We start from the raw sequence: 23,430 nt of genomic DNA, 5'->3' as shown, positions 1-23,430 counted from the left end.
AACACTTTACAGATTGATAGTTTAAGAATCTCTGTAGCTTTTTAATTAGTGTCGTCGAATATCCCTAATGTAGAAAATTTAAAGTCGACCGGATAAATGTAAGTTAAATGTTTATTTCACTTTTACTTATTCAACTTATGACTCAAATGCCGGCCGATAGTAACTGGGAAAAGCTAAGCTATTAAGCTGATAATATTTTGATAGTTGAACGGATATGCACTAAACATAGCTAAAAACTGCAAATAAAAAAAACGCCTTGAGGTCAGTCCATCAATTTGCCAAAGACAATTTGACAAAGGTTTCAAACCTATAACTCCCATTTTTTGCGTCAGAGGTTAAACCGTAAAATCATGTTAACGTACCGTAAAACCGATTTTGATTTACTAAAGGATGTTGCGAACGCAATGGAATTTTTGTACTTTAATTTAACGTAATTTTTGAAGCAGTAACTAAACGCTCGGCACGTCTAAAGGGCACATTACGTAGGCCGGGGGTTCTATTATGAACCAATCAACTAACACTACATTTATGTTATTTCATCCTACCTCATATTTAACAAACTTTTTGTTCGAACAAAGGTCAAAATGGACGTCCAGTTTGAATTGTACTTCCATAAGAAACCACCACTGTTTATCGATTAATGGCACTACTCCTGTAAACCAGCTGCTATCTATGGCCAATACATTACAGTCAACTATAAATCGTCTTTAATTTAACGAGCTCGTTGAGATCCACAACATCTCTTCTTGGCTCTAGCGGCTACAATAGATTTGGTACACAATACATTTATTTGGTGCAAGAATTAACCTCCTTAAAATACACCTTATGGTATTTACTTACCTTCAACATAAATGTAATTCATTACACAAGTAAATGACAGGATACTCAGACATTTGCTCTGGTATTCGTGAAAACGCAATTTAGAAAGCGGTTTGATTCTATAATCAAAATTGGTATCTCTTCCAGTTAAAAACTTTTCATCCGCGTAGCATTGAGTGGCTTGCTATGATATCTGAGGATCGTATTAAGCTTCGAATACCTAGTAGCTTATTTATTGGCAAAATTTTATTGCAATAAAATCAACCTGATCAAGGGAAAACATCGATCATATTGTTGTGAGTTTTATTGGAAGTTAAGAGGACAGGTGAGTATCATACCGTGAAGATACTTCATGCATTCTTGTACTCACTTTTGGATTCCCATTGGAGTAGGTAATATATATCGAACGCAACCTTGCACTATTATTTTTAGTAGCAGTAGAGCTCCTTGTGAAAGAGTTCGTCCAGGCACTGCCACCTTACCTATTTCTGCCACCAAGCGGTAATATGAGCGTTACTGCATTTCGGTTAGGTTCTTGTAAAATTATAGGCACATAAGGATCTTGTCAACTTATGTCTCAGTATGATAGGCGCAGTGGTAGTGTCACTCAGATCTTTGCTATTGAAAGCTCCGAGTCACACTGCAACTGCTATGAACAGCCATGTTGCTAACATCATGCACACAACCTGTTCGTATCATCACGTCACAATCCTAGCAAATCTCTCTTGCTTCAATTACCACATTCATCTATCGTTTTACACAAACACGGACTCTAGCCTTTTTAAGAATGCTCGCGATTTGAATTGAGATTTCTTTAAATTTCTTTCCCTACTCTATTGATTTCACGTACTTGGAAATGACGTAAATTATATTATATTCAATCTTGGAAAAGTGCTACGTATCAGGTGGGACAAAGGCTGCCCGCCAAAGCGTCAGAGCTGGGCACATGACCTTCAAATAAGAGTACTTAGGTACTTTGGTCAGGTTCTACCAGAATCAAAAATTGTCTAATATGGCAAGTTCAAGATGCCACCACAACAATAGACTTTTCTGAATCTTCGCAGCTGTCAATGATATACGAGTTTGTTCTGAGATATATAAGGATATGAATTGATGTGATCATACCAACTACCCCTACATGTAACTAATCAGGAGCAGTCAGTAGCCCTGGTCCCTCCCACCCAAACTCAACCAAAGAGCCTGGAAACGAGTAGGCACCGCTGGGTTTTGGAAGAATGCTTCGGTGCCCCCAAGACCCAGCACATGGTGTGAGACGGGTGCCGTGGGGTTTTAGTGAGTAGGAATCTCACATAACCTTCCGTCTGTATCCCCAGACGGAAGGTATCCATGATGGATTTCCCCGCGTAAAAAAAAGGTTAGGTTATCCTTCATTCTTTCAGTCATTTTAGCAATAATACATTACTTATTTGATAGGTTTGTCATGGTACGAATATGAGTAATATTATAATAAGCTTACTATCCGCTCACGCGATGCGGTCCTCCTACCGCAAAAATGGCGGTTATTTGGTTTCACAAATCAGAAAAGGATTCAGTTTAAATACAAGTTTTTATTAATAAAAATTATTATTCTGCATTGCTAAATAAATACCCTCCGTACTACCAACAAAAACATCTCAAATAAAATGCAGTAATACACCGCAAATCCCGCACTTAAAAAGCACTAATTCAATTTTTGGTGTACTTCGACAAATATGATAATATTCCGTTTGAGTGGTTCTAACGAGTACCATGAAATTACTCCTTAAAGTATAGTTTATAAACATTTATATTCAGGGTAAACTTAAAAAACGCTACTTACGGTATGTTTTCAATAAATAAACACCGAAATCACGAGCCCAAACAATAGCACACACGATTGTCATGACGTATTTTTGAAGTTGTTTATTTTTTTAAATGACAGACCCAGGCATTAAAAACTTTATGGTTTGCTAGAGTAGTTACCGAAATACCAATTAATATTAGTTCTTTTACGTGTTATAACTTCGATATCCGATAAATCGGTATAAAATCATCACCGGCACCTCTAGGTGTGGTATGCGTCTACGGCTGCATGTATCGCGTGAGCGGTTATAAGCTTACATTGAAATAAGATTGTTTTTTGAAATGTTATGGTAATACACATGTATTAACAGATATTGAAATAATAACAACCTGGGATATCAATATCAGCTACCTATCGCTCTAACGAAATTTACGGGAGGCGGGTATTGTTACAATATTTCAGTGCTTCTGGTGAAAAACGGAATAAGACGAGTTATGACCTTTTTATTTTTATTGCACATTGGCTTCAGCGTGATCGATTCCATAACATATCAATAGGACATCTCTCTAGAAGTCTTGTAACGTCGTTTTTCTTATATATTATCTAAGGGCATAACTCACTGTTTTTAAAGGGCATAATTTTAGTTATCGAGCATTTTTTATGAGTCTAAAGGTACAAGTGGTCTCAACTCAAAACTACATGCAAGTTTAACGACTAAGTTAAAACAGATATATTTTTACATAAAGACACATTTCGTATTGTTCCATAATGAGTAGGAAAAAAATAGGACTAAAAGCGACTATTGCCTTATTATATATTATTATATTGCCTTATAGTGTACACAAGGGTATATAACTGAGCATTCCATTTGATCCACTGCTTACCATGTTGCTATTGGTTAATAGTTCGCAACAGAAAAGTTGTCGTTTTTTAACGATTTTACATCTTTTATCAATGTGGTTAGTATCATTAGTATTGTTATAGCTATAGAACAGTCGCAGTGCAGGGAATAAGTCCAATTATGTCTAAAAGTTCTTAACATAAGTAGTGTTATTACCATTAACATAGATAGAGAAAAAAGGGACCGTTAATAATTCATAAACAAGGCCACAACTCGAAAAAACGTAAAAATATATAGAAAATATGACTGAATGCTGAACCAATACCCATTAAACGAAAGCTTAGAGGTATACCTAAAGCTAGAAATCATAAAAAGTACTAATAATAAAAGTGATCAACCAATAATCAATAAATGAATGGTTTGCCTCTCCTGAAAAGTGTCGATTTCGAGTTATTCCCTTTTTAACTGATTTAATAAGTTCGATGATTTTGAGCATAAGATCTCTCCAAAACAACAACAAACATTGTTTTTCGTAGGTGGCTTCAGAGAATTCCGAAAGTTCTAGAATGAATTGCTATTCACTATAAGTGACATATCACTAACCACTTTCGGAAATTGAGTAGCATGACGACACTACATTATTAGGCGTATTTATATTATTCCCTTTATACCAGTAATTAACTTTCAGAATAAATTACGTAGCAAAGTTAAAATTTACACTCAATTTCGGACAACTCAGTATCAAGTATAACTTTGTATTATTGTAAAAACAAATCTTTGTGTTTAACTTACAATAAGAAAATTGTAATGTACATTATTATAGAAATTTCCAATAATAAATGCAGCGTTGTGTCCTCTGTACTTTTAATAAGAGCTTGATATGGTAATTTTCAAAGGGCGACCACGTAAAATTTTTGCAAATTCTCTGTACGATATTATCCAGGGCCTTTGTAGTCACATGAAGTATAATATTAAAAAGAAACTACTACGACTTTAATTTGCGTAGTTTAACCCATTCATGGATAGGACTTAAGTAGTACCGCACTCCATAATGACAGTATTTTTTAATCGACTTCAAAAAAGGAGGAGGTTCTCAATTCAACTGTATTTTTTGTGTGTATAATGTTACACGATTTTTCCGGTATTTATGAACAGATTTTGACGATTCTTTATGGTTGGATGAGGATACCTCAGTATAGATCCCATTTAAATCTGAAGAAATTATTCCACATCTAAAGGTGGCAAACTAGGGGTTGAATTCGGGTTTGCGCACTTTCCACTAACCGATTTCAATAAAACTTGGCAAATAGATGTAATTCTAAAGTTATAGTCTTTGCGCCGTAGTGCGTACATTGATCCAATATAATAATTATGACTGACCGCTAATTCCGTTAACATTCTTGTATAAAAGTACGTACGACTATGACAATAGTAGGATGAATGCCGTTATGTCATATTGAATTAGAAGAAAAAAAAATTAAAACTTAATTTTACCATTAGACATTTTAATAACACTGACATGTATCACTCCATACAAACAAGTTGGTGTCCACCTTAATGTCTTAAAGTTATCTCCACAAATGTGTGCAACTAAATCATTGATTTTGTCAATACGTTGTTGATACTATTCAATACCGTCCCGCACTAAAAAGTTTGGCAATTCGTTTTTATGCCGAACCATCAAATTGTGGAACCAACTCCCGGCGCATGTATTCCCTCCCCTCTATAACATCGGGTCCTTCAAACGTAGTGTGAAGAAGCATTTGGCCAGACCGGCAAATGATAGTGACGGAGTGAACATATTTGTGTTTTCCATCCGTTACTCTCATCTCTGGACTGTATTCGCGCTTTCCATCAGGCGCGGTGCAGTCATTTTGCCGAGTCACAATAAAAAAAAAAACTACACGGAAAAAACTTGGACGTCTGTAAATATATTCGTGAAAGCCTATCCTAACCACATATCATTTGTTTTATTACTTTTACCAAGACGCGGCGGTCATTATTCATATTGCCCGGTCCGAGTGATAAATTCACGTCAACTTGTGCATCCGAACCACATTTAACAAATTTTAATATATTTATCAATTTCGCTGATGCTCTTGATCATTATGAATAATGTCCAATTAATCAAATTGCCCGTAACGTATATATTTCGCAGCTAGTCTCCAATATCGTGCCAGTAGCCAAGCACTCATATTATAGAATGTAAATGATATTATCAAGCTGAATGTCTCCATGCTTTGAAATAAGTTTTTAGGCTGTTGGTAGTCAGCCAAGAACAAAACATAAAAAAATACTTTATATTTATATACGGGAAGTCTGGTTTATAAAGTCGATGCCAAAATTCATTAAAAAGCTCAAAAATATGGTTTTTGAAAGTTCGTTTTTTTCCCACGACTTGAGTAAGAGCTTTGCGTAAAATTTTAATCTACGTATACTAATAAAGGTATGGTAAGATACATTTTCAAACGCGAAAATACAAAATTTTCTACATGAAAGAAAGAAATTAAGAAGAAATTAATTAACTAAGAAAAAAAGCAGGAAAAATTTAAAAAATAAATTCACCACATCAGAACTCAGGTAAGTTTTTATTGTTAATTAGAATATGATATTTGAATAGGGGAGCTCTTGACGAAAACAGTTATACATGATTTGTATCGAAAAATCTAAACCTAATTAGCATTCTATGCATTTTTCTGATGTATAATATTTAATGGAGAAGCAAAAGTAAACTGGCTGTTCTTGGCAGTCGCTTACATAAGGTCATGAATCCATTAAAGGTGCATAATTATGCTTCTATAATAAGATTCCGGGTAATGTTTAATATTTCGTATCCCTAGTAAAGTCATGTGTGATATGGTACATCAAAAGTGTTTTTGTCACATAGTCATAAAAATAACACGAAAAACATATACATGTAATAAGTTATATAAGATGTGAACTTTTATAACTCCCCGTAAACCTTTTATATTTAACCCGTTAATGGACAGTATTCAACACTTTCAATGACCGGCTCTAAGGTAATAATGATTCTTCTTAGTGTCTTGCAATTTTGCAAAAATGCAAGGTACTTAAGAGAATTATCCTTATCTTAGCATCATTAATTGAAAGGGTTAATATATAAAAATAATTTTATGACATAAAAACAATTTTAATGGAGTACACGAAAGGAGCCTCCCCGAACGACGTACCATTCGTTCCCTTTAAATCTAGTGCACTCTGGGCAATAACCGGTGAGTACCTTACGCCGGTTGGTAAATTCTTTCACCAAGTTAGTAAGCATATAGTGTATTCCATCGATATGATAAGGAGAATAAGATAGTTTATAACCAGGCTAAACAAATAAGTCAGTTGGTAGAGCACTACGGGTATTTATTATATATAAAAACTTGGCACAGGATATTCACACAAACTACGACGTAAGTAATACAGAGTATAGCAGAAAAGACGCGCGCACATGGAAACTTCTTCTAACTTAAACCAGTGTTAATCGCGGACTCTCGAATACTAAATGGGGCGCACGGGGGTGCGGGTCATCACGCATAAGACGGGAGTTACCGGAAGTCGTTTCGTTATTACCATATTTGGTCAAGAAAAAGTGACATATTGGCGAAACAGGGTCGATGGCGAGAAGCGCTATCTACATTCGGAAAGACTAATCTATTATGTCACTCGAGGATGCGTGGTCTACGCGATATCGGAAAGGACGCTGGCGAGCACGCTTCGGGTTCATTAGATGGGGTTGACACGCTATAAGTGTAAATATCCTGAATATGTCTCGAAATGCGCAAACGAATCGATTTTGATATTCGAGTTTCGAGAAACGGGCCACCTGCAACTACATGTTGCACACGAAACTAAATTCTGTCGTAACTCGAAATCGTGTAATTGAGATGACACGATATGAAAATTAAAAAAAACGAATGAAACCATCATCACACACATCAAAAGTGTTTGAGGATCAGATGTTGGTAATTTAAAGCTCTGAGTGACACTACAACTGCTGTGGACAGGCGCATCGTTTAACACCAGGCGCACGACTTGTTCGTTCTATGACTTGGTATCATAAATAAATACAAAAAATCCATAACAGGGTTAAATTTTAATCAACTTTATTAATATAATATAATAAACGTCAGCCAGTATAATGTTAGTGTGGCTCTCAAACAACTCAACGAAGCAGTGGGCGTCGTATGGCTGAATGATTATGATAATGAATAAACGTAGCTAATCCCGAAAACAACATCCATTTCTCGAACTATCAACTCACAAAACTAAAACTAATAAAGATCGTCGAAAAAAAATATTAACTCTATTTACTCACATTTTATTTTAATTTCCCCAAACACACTTCCTTATATTAAGTTGAGCATACTTCCTGAATAAACATAGTCATTCGCCTTTTTTCTAGCGTATTTATCGACCGTTATTAAGCGTAAACGTCGACCGAACTTGCCGGCGTAATGATAACAATAGAAACGGAGCAATTCCATTTTGGCCCTGTGGCCTGCAAAACAGCGATTTAGTTCCGCGCGTTCCCATTATGTCGTAACGTTTTATTTACCGTTGGACGACTGTTGCGTCTAACTTGTTCTTATATCACGACTATTTGTCGTGACTGTGTCATGGACGTTTATTTTATCGTTTAACGTCTGTCGTGTCTTGTTGTTCCCATTAGATTCTGACGACAATTTATCGGTTCACGGCAGCCGCTTAGTGTATGCTTAGAAAGACTGCCAAGTGACAGATGTCTACGAGCAATATAGCACATTTATTCACGCTATAGCATGAGTAGGGCGGTGCAGAGTCATGCTGCCGACGATGCAATACAATTAGTATCAACGCGGTGCTGTCTTTTGACAAGTAAAGTCCAACCTTACTGCGCCGCATCAAAACGAATCACAGTAGAAGTGAACGGCGGTGTTTAAATGTGTTACTATGGACTCCAATCTCGAATCGTCAACATTATTGCTTCCTATAGCGAAGTTATGTCACTTTAAAAAAATCCGAATTGATAGCTTGGAGATCTGTACCTAGTACAAATCTAGTTACCTAGTATAGACTCCAGTCTCTTGCGTAAGCTAGTTAACAGATTTTCAGTTTTTAATTTATACAACCTTCCTTTTGTGAGAGTGAATAAGTATCTTTTTCTTAGGTTTTCGCGATTGTTGCACATAGGAAATGAAACTATTTTTCCGGATTTATATCGCGTATATTTGTTTTTAAACAAAACCGACGTTTCGGGCCTTTACAGGTTTCGTATACACACCACTATCTTTTTATTTTTCTTATTATTTTTCGTATACACACCACTAACATTAGTTTCAGTGTTAATAGTGATGGCTTTGAATCATGTGATGGCATTTTCTATGAAAATCGTTCACGTCTCTAACTCAGACTTTTCTTGGATTGGATGCACAAAATGGCACCGTGTGATCGGATGTGAAGGATCCAATATCATATGTCTGAAATTATTTTGTTAACTTTTATGAGTATAATTATTATTACAAAGATCGAACAATTAGAAAAAATTCCTTCGAGTCGGCCGTATTCTAATCGACGTCTCCTTGCAAACCGTGTCAGATAGTATGTCAACTAAGCCACGGAACGAACCAGCGGACCTCACGAATTTGTCTACATACTTTTTGTCTGATCTTTCTATTTGGTTTTCAATTACTTTTTCGCCGTAGCGCCATCTATGAGAAATCTATGAAAGCATTTCGACACCCAGTTAGGTACTTTTACAGCTACCAGCCCTGGCCAGAGATGTCGCTATTAAATTTAATTAAATTTTTGTTAAATGTCAGAATATTTCACCACCATGATATTCAATTATTTTTTTGTGAATTTTTTTGTGAAACGGCCGGATCGAAGGAATTTTTTCTAATTGTTCGTATGTCGATCTTTGTATTAATAATAATAACAAACTAGTGGAGTAATTTCACAAAAAAATACGTAATTCAATATCATGGTGGTGAAACATTCTGACAATCAATGAAAATGTAGTTTTATGAGTACTTTATTTAGCCTTTTTCAACGATATTGCTAGGTTACTTTAAGTTTATGTACATTTTCATGTGCTTTGTGTGACTTGCATTTAGTGGTCTCATTGCATTGCAATAAGGACTCTAAATGCAATACTCTCTCTTCCCGTGAACTCAAACATTTAATCATCAAAAGTTACACGCATCAACAGTCTTAACACAACTTATAGAATTGCTTAATCTATTTTTACGTGATTATCATATTCATAATTTTATTAATACAAAGATCGTACCTCTCCAAAAAATTCCTTCGATCCGGCCGGATTCGAATCGACGTCTTCTAGCAAACCGTACCAGACGCTATGCCAACTAAGCTACGGGACGAACCAGCGGACCTCACGGATTTTTCTGTGCCCGTTGTCGGATATTTGTTCTTGGTTTTTAAGCTTTTACTAGAAGACGTCGGTTCGAATCCGGCCGGATCGAAGGAATTTTTTCTAACTGTTCGATCTCTGTATTAATAAAATTACATCAAACTAGTGGAGTACTTTGATAAAAAATAATTGAATATCAATTCAGTACAAATTTAATGGTCATATTTATTTTACGGAAAAATATCATAAAACTATTCTCCCCAAAGTTATCGCTCATTTCCTGGCCTTAACCAAAAGGACATTTCGGTTACAAAGTGTCACAGTAATCTTAATTTATAGCCAGCGGCTGTAGGTTGGTGCAGATCGTATCTATATCGCGGTCGATTGCAAATTTGCAATATATACAATTTCGCTGACAAAAGAGTTTGATGTTACTCAGGGGTTTACAAACTTTGCTCTGTGGAAAAACTATTGATTCTGTGGTGGTATGTACCAGTGACTATAATTTCTAAGTTACGTAAAAAATAGCAACATCTTTGCATCATAAAGTAATAACAATAATTATTATTTTAGGCCGTATTGATAGTCTATTAATAGAAAGTATTTGCAAAAATGAAAAGCGGTTTTTTATGATAGAATAAAAAGAAAATAGTTATTTGTTATGCAAGGCTGCAAAGTTGTGCGATGGTTTCAGGGTCCGAGATCGGATGCGTTCTGAATTTGCGCCTCATCGATTTTTATTCTTGCTTGTACTTTTATTTTGTGTGATTAAGTGATTCCTTATTGAAATTATTTTAGTTCCTCGGCCAATTAAAATTTAAAAAACACAATTAGTTATCATTGTCAATTTAATGTCAGTAATAAAAATAATAAAATAGGCATACCAATGGATTTATATTACTTATATAAGTAATGTATGACAAATCGCGTAGTTGAACGTGTTATTATCTTTTTTTCATCGAAAGAAAAAGTTAGGTGCACCACAGTCCATCGTCAAATTCGAATTGAAAAACATTTTTCACGCTAGCGTGCAAAAAACGCGCAGATTTCTAATGAGAAAGAAAGCCTTTCCGAGCTAGTGAGGTGAAAAATAATATGGCACCGTCTATGCAAAAAAGACACGGATCTAAAACTGACCATAGTCTTTGAACGTAACATTTTCGTAATGAAACCCATACACAGACAAGCATTTTTTTAATTGAATTTCTGCAGCGAAGCGACCTCTGTGAAACTGTAGGTTTATTGTTTGTTTACGTTGATGAATTCTCATAATTATCTTTTTTATTTTTGTGAATATTTTAAATTGTTGTTTTAATTATAACTATATTGTTTTACTTAAAGAACTTTAACCTTTTCCACAAACTAGAGCAAGTACTGGCTGTTTGAGTTTGTCTAAGTCACTCGAAGTAAGTTAAAAAACTAGATACTTTTTTCGCTAGGGACTAAAAGATGCACCTTGCACTTACTTAAGGCTATATTCATGTACTTTTCATCATCACAATGACAAGTCTTACGAAGTCACCACAGTTATTAATGCAAAATCGCATTAAGCCTTTCAGAAAAAGCTTTATGTCCATGAACGTAAGAGCGAACAAGACGTGTCTTTCGCATCGGTTCGTACGGACGCGGCTCGACACAGGGCGGCTACGAATCTCCTTCGTGCGTATTTCAGATCGCGTACGTACGCATAACGACGACAGCTGATCCTGGTTTAGTAGAAATAAAATAGCGAATCGACTTAATGCGACAAGTGTGGTTAAACACGATTGCATTAAGGTGATTCCATGTAAATAAGTTTGGTGACTCTTTAAGACCATAAACTTCATGGTTGGGATTACCAGGGCGTTGAAGGTTTGCACGTACATTGCGCAAAACTTGAACTACACGACATCGCACGACACACTTCGCGTTCTCCGTACAAACTTTCATCTCCTACTCCAACCCCTTTCAAATTTATTCTTGTGACAAAAAGTAGCCTACCTAACCTAAGTAGAACCTAGGAAAAGGCTTCCTAGGTTCTATCTGTATCAGCGACAAGGGCGTGAAAACTTAATTTAGACAGAGTTACTTTCATTATCATCACCCGTTAGTTACTATCACATTTAAAATATTCGTTTGAATATAATCAACACGACAAAAAGAAAAAGTACTAAATATACAACAAATTTACAACGAAAACCACAGAAGAAAGAAAAACTGTAATTGAACCGATTTCGAGGAAACCAAGGGCTGTTTACTAAAGCGAATTGGTTCAACGATATACTTTGTATAAAGCGTAACAGCGGGAGCTCATTTCCACAACAATGATGAATCACTCGTGAATAGTGATGGGAAAATATTAAACTGATAAATTTAAAACGAACGTAGGTACGTAAATCGAAACGAACTTTAAAATAATCTCAGTACAGAGTAATAAAAAAACCGACCTCAAAAGTAAGTGAATTACATATAATTACCAAGTTTTATTGAAATCGGTTACCGGAAAGTGCGCAGACCCGGATTCATCCCCTAGTTCGCCACTATACGGGACTTGACACAGGAGATAATAAAAATTGGGTCTTACTACTCAATGTATATTGAGAGAGAACGCCTTGAATTGGAGAATAGCAAACTTAAGGCGCTATTTATATGCATGAACAGCCACCCTTAGAGGTGGATGTTTTTTTTTTCAAAATTAAATGGGACTACTATGGAGGTACCTGCTTTCCAACAAAAAAATAATCATGAAAATCGGTTCACAAATACCGGAGTTATCGCGTAACATACATATAAAAATAAAATACAGTCGACATGAGAACCTCCTCCTTTTTTTGAAGTCGGTTAAAAAACATGAATTATCGCGTTCAATACCGAACAGAAATTGGAACACTGTCAGCTGTTGAGAAAAAAATATGCAGGTAATCTGAAATACATCCGTATTTCCATTTCTGTTTTTTTTATATTCATGAAAACGTAAACTTGATTTATGTCTATAATAATAAAAAAAAATTACAAAATATATTTCTAAATCTGAATCATAATTGCTATGACAACACTATTGATGTGGTCCACTCGCGTCGTTATGATAAATATGCTACAAAATTATGTCAAATGGTGTCCGGACATTTTAAATTAGTGAACCCGTGTTGACTGTTTCATTGTTATTTTTTACACTGATTACAAGTTGATGCCCGCGGCTTTTGCTTTGTGGAATTAAATAAATAACCGCATTTAGTAAATGAACTACACGGAAAATGGTTTAACTGTATAGCCTAATTTAAAAACACTAACTACGTAGTTAAAAAGGAACCAAGGCTCAGATCAACATCAACCCATACCTTTCACTTCTGGGCAGGGGTGTCAGACGAGGGTTTAGGTTATAGTCCGCCAATCTGGGTCCATACCGATTGGGACCATCACACGTTTTCCGAGGGTTGTGAACCTTCTTCGACGGTAACCTATCGCAAAGTCGATTTTTTTTGTCCGAAATAACGTTTGTTCGAATTTTCATTACACCGAAAACCGAATTATAACAAAACAGTTGTTCTTTCAGGATATGTTGAATGTTTATCGCAAAGACACGATTAGGTTCGGTTAGGTTGGGTTAAATTAAGAAAACATATTTTCCTCTCAAAATTACTTTCGAGGTTATGAAATTTCGACCAAAGGTTATTTCTGGAAAATGTCATTTCGAACTACTGACAGGTAACCTTCTTCGATGTGTAGTATCGATTTACAGACTACATTTTGTATAAAAATTAATAATGGCACGGTTGCCGCGCCACAGACGCAGACGCGACACTGCAGCACTTCTATATGGGGTATATTCACATGACAAACGTTTAACGTGCGTTAGCTTTTTGAATAGTGTACTCATGGCGGACGCTTTTCGGGGGTTGAGCGCATAATCACAAAACGCACTTCAACGCGCGTTGACAAGTGCCCGCCATTAGCGTGGCGTTGAGCGCGCGTTTACGTACAAAATTCGGTAAATTGTAAGCGCGCGTTATTCAAACGCCCGTTGAATGATCGTCATGTGAACATACTGTAATTTGAAAGCGACCTTATTCCGACCTTTTATTTTAAATTCTGTATATTTCTGTTTTAATCCATGTACTGTATTGTATTACTGTGTGATGCAAGATAATAAACGTTTTGTCTATCTATCTATATAAAGTTTTTAAGATCTCCATGTAAGATACCTTATAACATTTACATAAGAGACCTAAAACTTCCTATTTTGCCTTCCAAACTGTAGCAACCCGTTTCAATCCCTTTTATGGGTACTTTTGTAATATCAATATCAATAAATATGGTAAAGACGTGATTCGTTACTTGCTTTGAACAAAGTTCCTGTACGTAGTTTCCTATACCAGTAAACCCTTGGAATATATTGTTACCAGTATAAACTACCTTTATACAAAACGAAGACTAAGTGTATGTAGGAATTCTGCCTTATTGGAACCTCTCTATGTGATCAATCTTTAAGACAGATTTCATAATTATAACTTTTTAACAAACAAAACACGACCTCAAAATCTTACCGCGGTCCTCAACGATAACCTAAATGCATATGAAAGTCCTCGTCAAAACGAGTCATTATGAGCCCATTGTTTGCCGGTTTGCCGTCATCTTATGTGTCATTTTCCGTCATCAGTTCTAGGTCAACATAACCATAGTTAAATAAGAGAAGTATGATAACTTCGTACAAATAGCGTGGCTTGTATATGAGCGCGATCGTCGCGCGCCGTATACGGACGCTAACATTCGCATAATGTAACCGCCAGACCCAAATAGGCTACGTATAATTGACTGTAATATATCGGCAATAGGCAGTTGGTTAATAGGAGTATTGATATCAATCGATAAACAGTGTTGCTTTTTTATGGAAGTACAGTTCAAAAGTCAACGTTATTTTTGACCTTTGTTACTGCGTTCCGTTCGAACAAAAAGTTCGCAAAGCATGTAGTAGGGATGAAATAACATAAATGTGGTGTTAGTTGATTGGTTCAAAAAAGAACCCCCGGTCTACGTAATGTGCCGAGTTGACGAGCATTTAGATACTGCTTCGAAAATTATATTAAATAAAATTACAAAAATTCTGTTGCGTTCGCAACACATAGTAATGATAGGTGCGTTGGGACGACCAGTATTATGCAACGCGAGTGCATCGCGAGATTATGCGAATGTGGGTCTCCGTATACTTCCCACGGCGGACGCGCACACATACAAGCCGCGCGGCTACGTTTGTATGGAGTTACCATATTTGTCTTAGACCATGCAATAACATTTTATTTTCACTGACATGACAGAATGTGCAAAGATTTATTCAAATAGATTAACTGAAAGCGGGTGGAATTAAATGAACCAGATACATCCCCTAACTGACCATTACAGACCCCTTTCCCAGCAAAAACATCCTCTTCCTTTTTTGAAATCGCTTAAAAACATAATTAAATAGCACATAGAACTTGTCAACTTATGTCTCAAGGTGACGAGCGTAGTGGCAGTGCCCCTCAGATCTTTGTGATTTAAATCTCTGAGCGGTACTGCGACTATTACGAACAGGCCTGTCGCTTACCACTAGGCGCACGACCTGTTCGTTCCGTCACTTGTTATCGTATAAAAAATTCGGCATCAAGTACACATCCGCCTGGTATTAGTTCTGAAGTCACAGACCGACACTTCGATTTTATTTACACATAGGCAAGGATGCCTAAATTACTGAACCCATTGTGGCCGTTTCATTGTTAATTTTTGTACTGCTAATTTAACTTTGAGGGCATTTCCATTCATGGAAGTCGTAAACATAGAATAAGCTCTTTGTATGTATGCATATAGGGTTCCTTTTCAATTACCCATAACCACTTATTTTTATTTTGTTTTCGCGTACTTTTTTATGGAAATGAAAAATCTAATTTGATCTAAATAATAAAAATATTTTTATTTCATTGTAAATTCAAATTCAAATTCAAAATTTTTATTTCGTATCATGTCCACAGTGAGTTAGTTACAAAAACTTATAGGCTATGTTAGCATGGAAGATTATTATTAAATACATCAAATTAAGCCTTTTTACATTTGAAATGGTTACAAACGCTATTGAACTCAGAATGCCTTAAATTTAAAACTAAAGATAATCACGCATCCAGTGTAGAAGTACATCTGTAATAGAGCTGTTTTTTATGATACCTAGTGATAAACAAATCGTACGCCTAGCCACGATTGTCTATAGTGGTTGTAGTGCCACTCAGAGCTTTAAATTGAAAAGATTTGAGGGGCACTGCCACTGCGCCCGTCACCTTGAGACTTGTCAACTTCTACAAATCCCATGTGCCTGTAATTTGGTTGGCGGCAGAAATGGGTAAGCTGACAATACTTCCCTGAACGAGCTCTTCTCAAGTACTGCATTTAATTTTCAGCTGTAGACACATTATATGCCCAATAGTTTTTAGGTCTTATTAGTTTTATTAGGTTTTAGGTGCCATCTTTAGGTTCTTCGGTGCATTTTAGTAGCAGGAGAGCTCAATGTGAAAGAGTTCGCCCAGGGAAGTACTGCCACCTTACCTATTTCTGCCCCCAAGAAGTAATGTCAGCATTACAGTGTTCCGGTTTTGAAGGGTGTTGGTGAAATTACAGACATTTGCCTACGCTAGAATTGAGTTGTGTTACCTGGTTTTTTGTCGTAATTTAAATTGTGATGTACCTACACAATATTATTTGTGAATAAAATATTTTGTATTTTTTTGTATTGTTTGTGGACAGGCTTGTGGCTTATCATAAAGCCGCCCTGTCAATTGATATTATAAAAGAAAAATAATTAAAAATTAGTAATTTAGTAATTCGCGCTTCGACGCGCGACGCCACTCGCATTAGTGCGGATCGCGCGACTCCATATTTGCATGGCACAAATTTATTAATAATGGGAAAATAGAGATGAATATGCTATAGGCGAAAAACATGACGCGTCGCGATGCTTCGACTCTACGCCAGTGTGAGTTGACCTTAAGGGTGCTGATAAAGTTACAAGCACATGACACTTCTCAACTTGTGTCTCAGGGTGTCGGACGCAGTAGCAGTGCTCCTCAGATTTTTGTAATTGTGGGCTCTGAATGGTACTGTAACTGTTATGGACAGGCGTATTGCTTGCCATTGTTCGTCCCGTCACTGAGTTATTACAAAAAAAGAAATGTCCTACTGGAGGTCGGCTACCGACGGCACAATTCTGTGGTACTTGTACAACTACTCTACAAGATTTTGAAGCTATGTGGTTTCTCTACGACCACGTCTTCTGCGGCCCTGCGTTTTTCCCTGCAGAATGAGTTGAGGTAGAGAGTATTTATCACTCCGCATGATGTACCCGAAATACTGCAGCTTCCTCCTTTTTACTGTTTTCAGGAGCTCCAAGCTTTTGTGCATCTTCCGCAATACATTGTCATTGGTGACTTTATCCGTCCACGATATTTTCAAAATTCTTCGATAAACCCACATTTTGAAGGCTTGTAACCGTTTACATAATGTCTGAGTTAGTATCCATACTTCTACGCCATACAAAAGAATTCAAATTCAATGCGGAGGCTTTTTTATTTATGCAGATTATCGGCGGATACTGGTGCTGGTATTCGCAACAACACTGGTATAGACAACTATTACATAAGGCAGATTCTGCTAACAATAAATAATGAAAAACTCTAGTGATTGGTACTCGTAAACAAACATTTGTTTACATTTATTATTTATATTTGTTTAAAACTACCTGAAATAGCTGAATGAATCACTCTTTTTGCGATTCAAGTATGCAAAAGCTGTAATAAATACCCTTTTTGTAGGAAGTTTTTGATACACGATAGTTCTAAACCTCGTAAATAGCAAATTTTGAGCATAAACACAAATTTTATTATAGCAGCGTAACATTTCCTCGTAAATGAATTTTTGATTTTGTGAAGTTGACTCAGTAGTGGCGTTGGTTCAGTAAGTAGATTTTCGTTCTTCGTTTTAATAATTATGTTTACATACATGATTGTTTACGTACAGGATCAAGAGCAAGTCAATCTTGACACTAAAGATTTAAATTTAACGCTAGAAGTATAACACCTGCGATAAGAACAGTCCAAACCAATTACATAAACTACTTCAATATTATTTTTATAAAAAACAGTGGCCACTGAAATATGTAAATGTAAATTACAACTTTATTAAATTGTAATTCGAAATTCTAAATATAAAATAAAAAAGCAAAAGCATTTTTAAATTACGAGGGAAAACGTGGGGACAACATGGGTGTAGCGCACAGGTTTTTCTAATGTAAGCAATTGAGATTTTATTATCACTATACGTATTTTGTTTTTCTTGTGTTAAATAATCTTTCGTTGTTTTTGTTAATTTCTGTGATTTTAAGTGTCATGTCACATCATCATTTAACGCGGGAAAAGATGCTTCAAGGACTACCCACACACATCAGGGCCGTGCCCGGGAGATGGACGGGGCGTGCTAATTTGTATGAACTGCAGGTCCGTCCCGGCGTCGGCTCGGTCACGGACATGTGTGAAAGTCTTCAAACAAAATATACGCAACGATATTTTTTAAGCCCCTGACGGAGCGCGGCTTGGCCACGTCCCGGGCACGTCCCGGACATGTGTGGATAGACCTTAAGACAGTAAGTATGTAGTAATATGAGCGCAATCAATGCAATGTTGCATCAGCATGGTAACCGTTCGGCGTTCCCTTTTTTCAAGGAAATACTGTGTTTTTTTTAATACGCCAGTGTAAAAATGTTACTTTCTTTGAACTTACTGTACTGTCATCCTGAGACATACTTTTTAAAATTTACAAAATCTTGGGACATTGCCGGACGATATAGCTTGGGCTTTTTCAAGGCGAGGGTGCATAGGTATTATTTAAACGTGAATGCTCTTCATATCACTCTCCATCAGATGAGATGGAGGTCAAACGCGCTTTTATATTTTATTAACATAAAAAAGTAGTGTTGCCTACAAAGATTCTGTCAGACGTTTTTTCTTTTTAATTCGAGGCTAAAACTGTTGTAAATAACGCGTAAATGAAGGTGTAGGTATGCATGAGTTTTCTATTTTTTAAATGTTGCATTGCAGTTCAGAAGGAAAGTAATTACCGAGATAATCGTGCACCAGCTTCGTCCACTGATCGCCCGCAGCGAGTCTTTGTCAGTGTCCCTCATATGTGACAGGCGTGTCACTTAGCACCAAGCCCATGACTTGTTCGTTCCGATATCATAAAAAAAGTCGGAAATTGATGCTGGATGTTGTAATACATTTGTAATTGTTGTTGAAAAAGTTGAAATACTATGTTACTACATATTTTACTAATTAATACAAAATAAAATCATATAATTTTGTTTCTTTTCATTTACCATTATCCTCTATCTAGCAGTAAATATTCATGGGTATCAAGAACTTAATTATTATATTCTTAAATCGTATGGACAGGCACCTTGCAAACTGTAATAAGTGGTCATGTAAGTATTACTTATATACTTACTTAACCTAATTACCTAATTACTAGAGTAGGCCGTGGGTACAACTACATCATGAGTATTAACAAAAAATATTATTTTCCTATGCAATCACTGGTTACTTAGCAACGTTTTGTTATTAAACATTCGTTTAACGGTTACCATGCTTGTCTGCCACGTAGAGGTCCCGGGTTCAATTCCCGGGCCGGGGGAAATATTCGTATGACCTACATTTATTTGTCTCGTGAGTTATGATGTAATTGGTGGTTGTCTATGTTAGTGTAGTGCGGTGCTATGAGTGTGTAAAAAATAAAACCTCGTATAAATAGTCTTGTGTAAAATAGAGTTATATTTTCCAAACATCGTATCTCTCTACATTAAATGGCGCTGTTATAGAGTTTTAGTTAACATTTTCTATATCGAATTTACCTAGAGTATAGTTTGTACGTTACACGTAACGAAATACGTTACAAAAATTAACTTACCCTGCTCTTTATACAAATAAAAATGATGACGCTTTCATTTTTATTTGTATAAAGAGTACCCAATAAAGAGTACTTGAGCCGTGGGGCGACGGCTTAAGAATACATTGTCGCCTCCCCATACATGCCCGTGGGGGTCGTAAGAGGCGACCGAGGGCGTCACAAGTGTCCATCTGCTTAGCGTTGTGGTAGGCTTTGTGCCGACTGGATAGCGACCACAGTACACACGGCGGAAAACCCTCCACAGTGAAACGCTTTTGCGAATCGCGTTCAGGGATCAGTTGGTGTACATCCAGTGCACGTGGAGTTTTCGGCGCGGTATCTGGGAGGACTGAGGCGGATATTCGCCATGTCACTTGTTGAGGGATATCTAGTTGACCTGCCGCCCAGGGAGACCCGTAGAAACGGTTGTCCGCTGGCCGCCCGCGGTACAGTACAGGGGCCCAATAGGGACTAACTACCCCTAGAGGCTGCCCCACCATGCCGCGCATAATCTTGGGGTAGGTCGTCGTGCCGGTTAGTGACCGGAATATGGGGTCCCGGCGGCATATCCCGGGGGGGTACGGGGGCCCTTCCGTTCGGCGGGTCAGCCGGCTATCCTTCAAAAGATCAATGGCATGTATTGCAGTTCCCCTCGTTTTTCTTCTTCGGTGCGGTGCCGAAGGCTTCACCTCTTCACACTACCGTCCTTCTTACCCACCATGACAGCGCAACATAAGAATGCAGATCGTTCAGCGGTGCCTAATCCCCCCACCGCGTTTATTATTGAGTTCGCTAACATCCGCGGACTCCACTCCAACCTCAAAGCTGTCCACCATCACCTCGAGACAGCCCGGCCTGCCCTGCTTTTCCTGACGGAGACGCAGATCCGCCGTCCGAATGATATGAGTTACTTGAACTACCCCGGCTACTCGCTTGAGGAAAACTTTCAGGCCAAAGCCGGGGTATGTGTATATATTCGTTCGGATGTGTGCTGTCGCCGTCTGCGCTGCCTGGAGGACCCCTCCTTTTCCACTATGTGGGTGCTCGTAGAATCTAGTTGTTCAGCTAGAGTCTTCGCGTGCTTATATAGATCCCACAGTGGGGATGCGGAGACAACTAGGCTCTTTGACCAACTGAGCCAGGCGACTCTTGACGCGCAGGCGCAGTTCCCATCTGCGGAGATGGTCGTGTTGGGGGACTTTAATGCTCACCATGAATCATGGTTAAGTTCCCTCAAGACTGACCATGCAGGAAGAACTGCCCACGCTTTCGCTCTCACGCATGACTTGACCCAACTGGTAACCCAGCCCACCCGGGTTCCAGACATATCGGATCATGCACCCTCTTTGCTTGACCTTCTGCTCGCGAGTCACCCTACCTACTATACAGTATCAGTCAGCGCCCCCCTGGGAAGTTCTGATCACTGTTTGGTTGGGTGTAAGGTTTCCCAAATGCCTCCAACTAAGCTGAAGGAGGTCACTCGTCGCATTTGGCACTACTCGTCGGCGGATTGGGATGGTATGCGCGACTACTTTGCGTCCATCCCTTGGTTGCAGCACTGCTTTGCGGGAAAGGATGCCTCAGCAGCTGCCGATGCTGTTGTCGATGAGATTGGAACGGCTATGGATTACTACATACCGTCTTCCAGTGTCATCGCCAATCGCAGAGGACGCCCTTGGTTCAATCGCGAATGCATGGACGCTGTTAGTGAGAAACAGGCTGCATATCGTGGTTGGATCAGGGGTCGTGTAACAAAGGATCCCAACCTTGCGTCCCTTAAAGCAGCCTATAACAAAGCAACCAAGTCTTGCAGGAGGGCTTACATAAGAGCGGATGCCCAGCGCGTTTCACGGATTGGCCAGAAGCTGGTAGCCCATCCCACCGGTAGCCGTGCCTACTGGAGCCTGGCCAAAGCCGTGCAGTCCAATTTTTGTCGTTCGTCGCTGCCGCCTTTGAGGTATCCCGATGGATTTTTGGCCTATGGCCCCGAAGAGAAAGCCAATTTATTGGCCGACCTTTTTGGGGCTAACTCGCGCATTCACGACCAAGATGCGCAACCGCCGTCAATTCCCCACTGCGGAGTCACAATGCCTGATATAGTTATCAGACAATGTGATGTCCGCAAGGAATTGCAGACTCTTGACGTGCGGAAAGCCTATGGTCCGGATGGGATACCTCCTATCGTCCTTAAAAGGTGTGCGGCGGAGTTGTCTCCCGTACTGACGCGCTTATACCGCCTCTCATACCAATCTGGTAACGTGCCCCTAGCTTGGAGGGAGGCCAACGTGCAACCTATCCCCAAGAAAGGAGATCGGTCTGATCCGACAAACTATCGCCCAATAGCTGTCACTTCAGTGCTCTGCAAAGTGATGGAGCGGATTCTAAATATCCAGATAATCCGGCACCTGGAACGTCACTCCATTCTTAATGATCGGCAGTATGGGTTTCGGCCGAACCGATCAACGGGTGACGTTCTAGCGTATCTTATGCATCTCTGGGGTGAAGCTATCGACAAACAGGGCGAAACCTTAGCGATAAGTCTGGATATTGCTAAGGCCTTTGATCGGGTCTGGCACCGTGGTCTCCTCTCCAAGCTTCCGGCATATGGTCTTCCCGGCCGCCTTTGTGAGTGGATCTCCGGCTTTCTGCGCGAGCGAAGATTGCGTGTCCTTGTTGACTTCGCGGCTCGTGACAGTTAATGCTGGGGTGCCACAGGGCTCAGTGCTGTCGCCCACGCTGTTCCTTCTGCATATCAATGACTTGTTGCCTTTTGGCAACATTCATTGTTATGCAGATGATAGCACAGTGCACGGTTGCTATTATAAGCAATCGTCAAGCACCCGGGAGGACCCTGAGAGAAACCGGGAAAAACTTGTCGCTGAGCTCAACCATGTTTTGGAGCATATATCGTCGTGGGGCTCCCGAAACTTGGTTGAGTTCAACGCCAAGAAAACCCAGGTATGCGCGTTCAGCTCCAAAAAATCCCCATTCCTTCCACTTCCCCATCGTCAGGGTACAACGCTGACGCTGCAGGACAGGCTCAGTCTGCTGGGGATGAGCATCCGGAAGGACATGAGCAACAAAGATTACATCGAGAGCGTCATCTGTACCGCGTCGCGCAAGCTTGGCATCCTGAACAAGGTGCACCGATTTTTTACTCCAGAGCTGCGATACCTGTTGTATAAAGCTCAGGTCCGAAGCAGCATGGAGTACTGTTCGCACCTTTGGGACGGCTCTGCCAAGTACTTGCTCGATGCCCTAGATGGACTGCAGCGCTACGCCTTCCGTGTTGTCAACGATCCTCATGTAACTGAGCATGCGGAGTCGTTACAGCTTCGCAGAGATATAGCGTCTCTTAGCGTATTCTATCGTCTGTACCACGGTGAGTGCTCTGAAGAGTTATTTAACCTTGTCCCTTCCTCTCCTTTCCATCAGCGGACCACCCGTGCCGGACTGCGTTGCCACAGTTGGACGGTCAGTTCAATACCGTCCCGCACTAAAAAGTTTGGCAATTCGTTTTTATGCCGAACCATCAAATTGTGGAACCAACTCCCGGCGCATGTATTCCCTCCCCTCTATAACATCGGTGTCGCGTACGATCGCGATTGACAGTTACTGGTGAGTGCCTATATTCTTTCTGAACGGAATATTAAAAATGGCAACACAGAGGGAGGAATGGGGGGAATGATAATGTTT

Source organism: Hyposmocoma kahamanoa, unplaced genomic scaffold (assembly GCF_003589595.1).
Source record: "Hyposmocoma kahamanoa isolate Upper Pololo Valley unplaced genomic scaffold, ASM358959v1 210, whole genome shotgun sequence".
NCBI lineage: Eukaryota > Metazoa > Arthropoda > Insecta > Lepidoptera > Cosmopterigidae > Hyposmocoma > Hyposmocoma kahamanoa.
Note: the sequence above shows the minus strand (reverse complement) of the source record.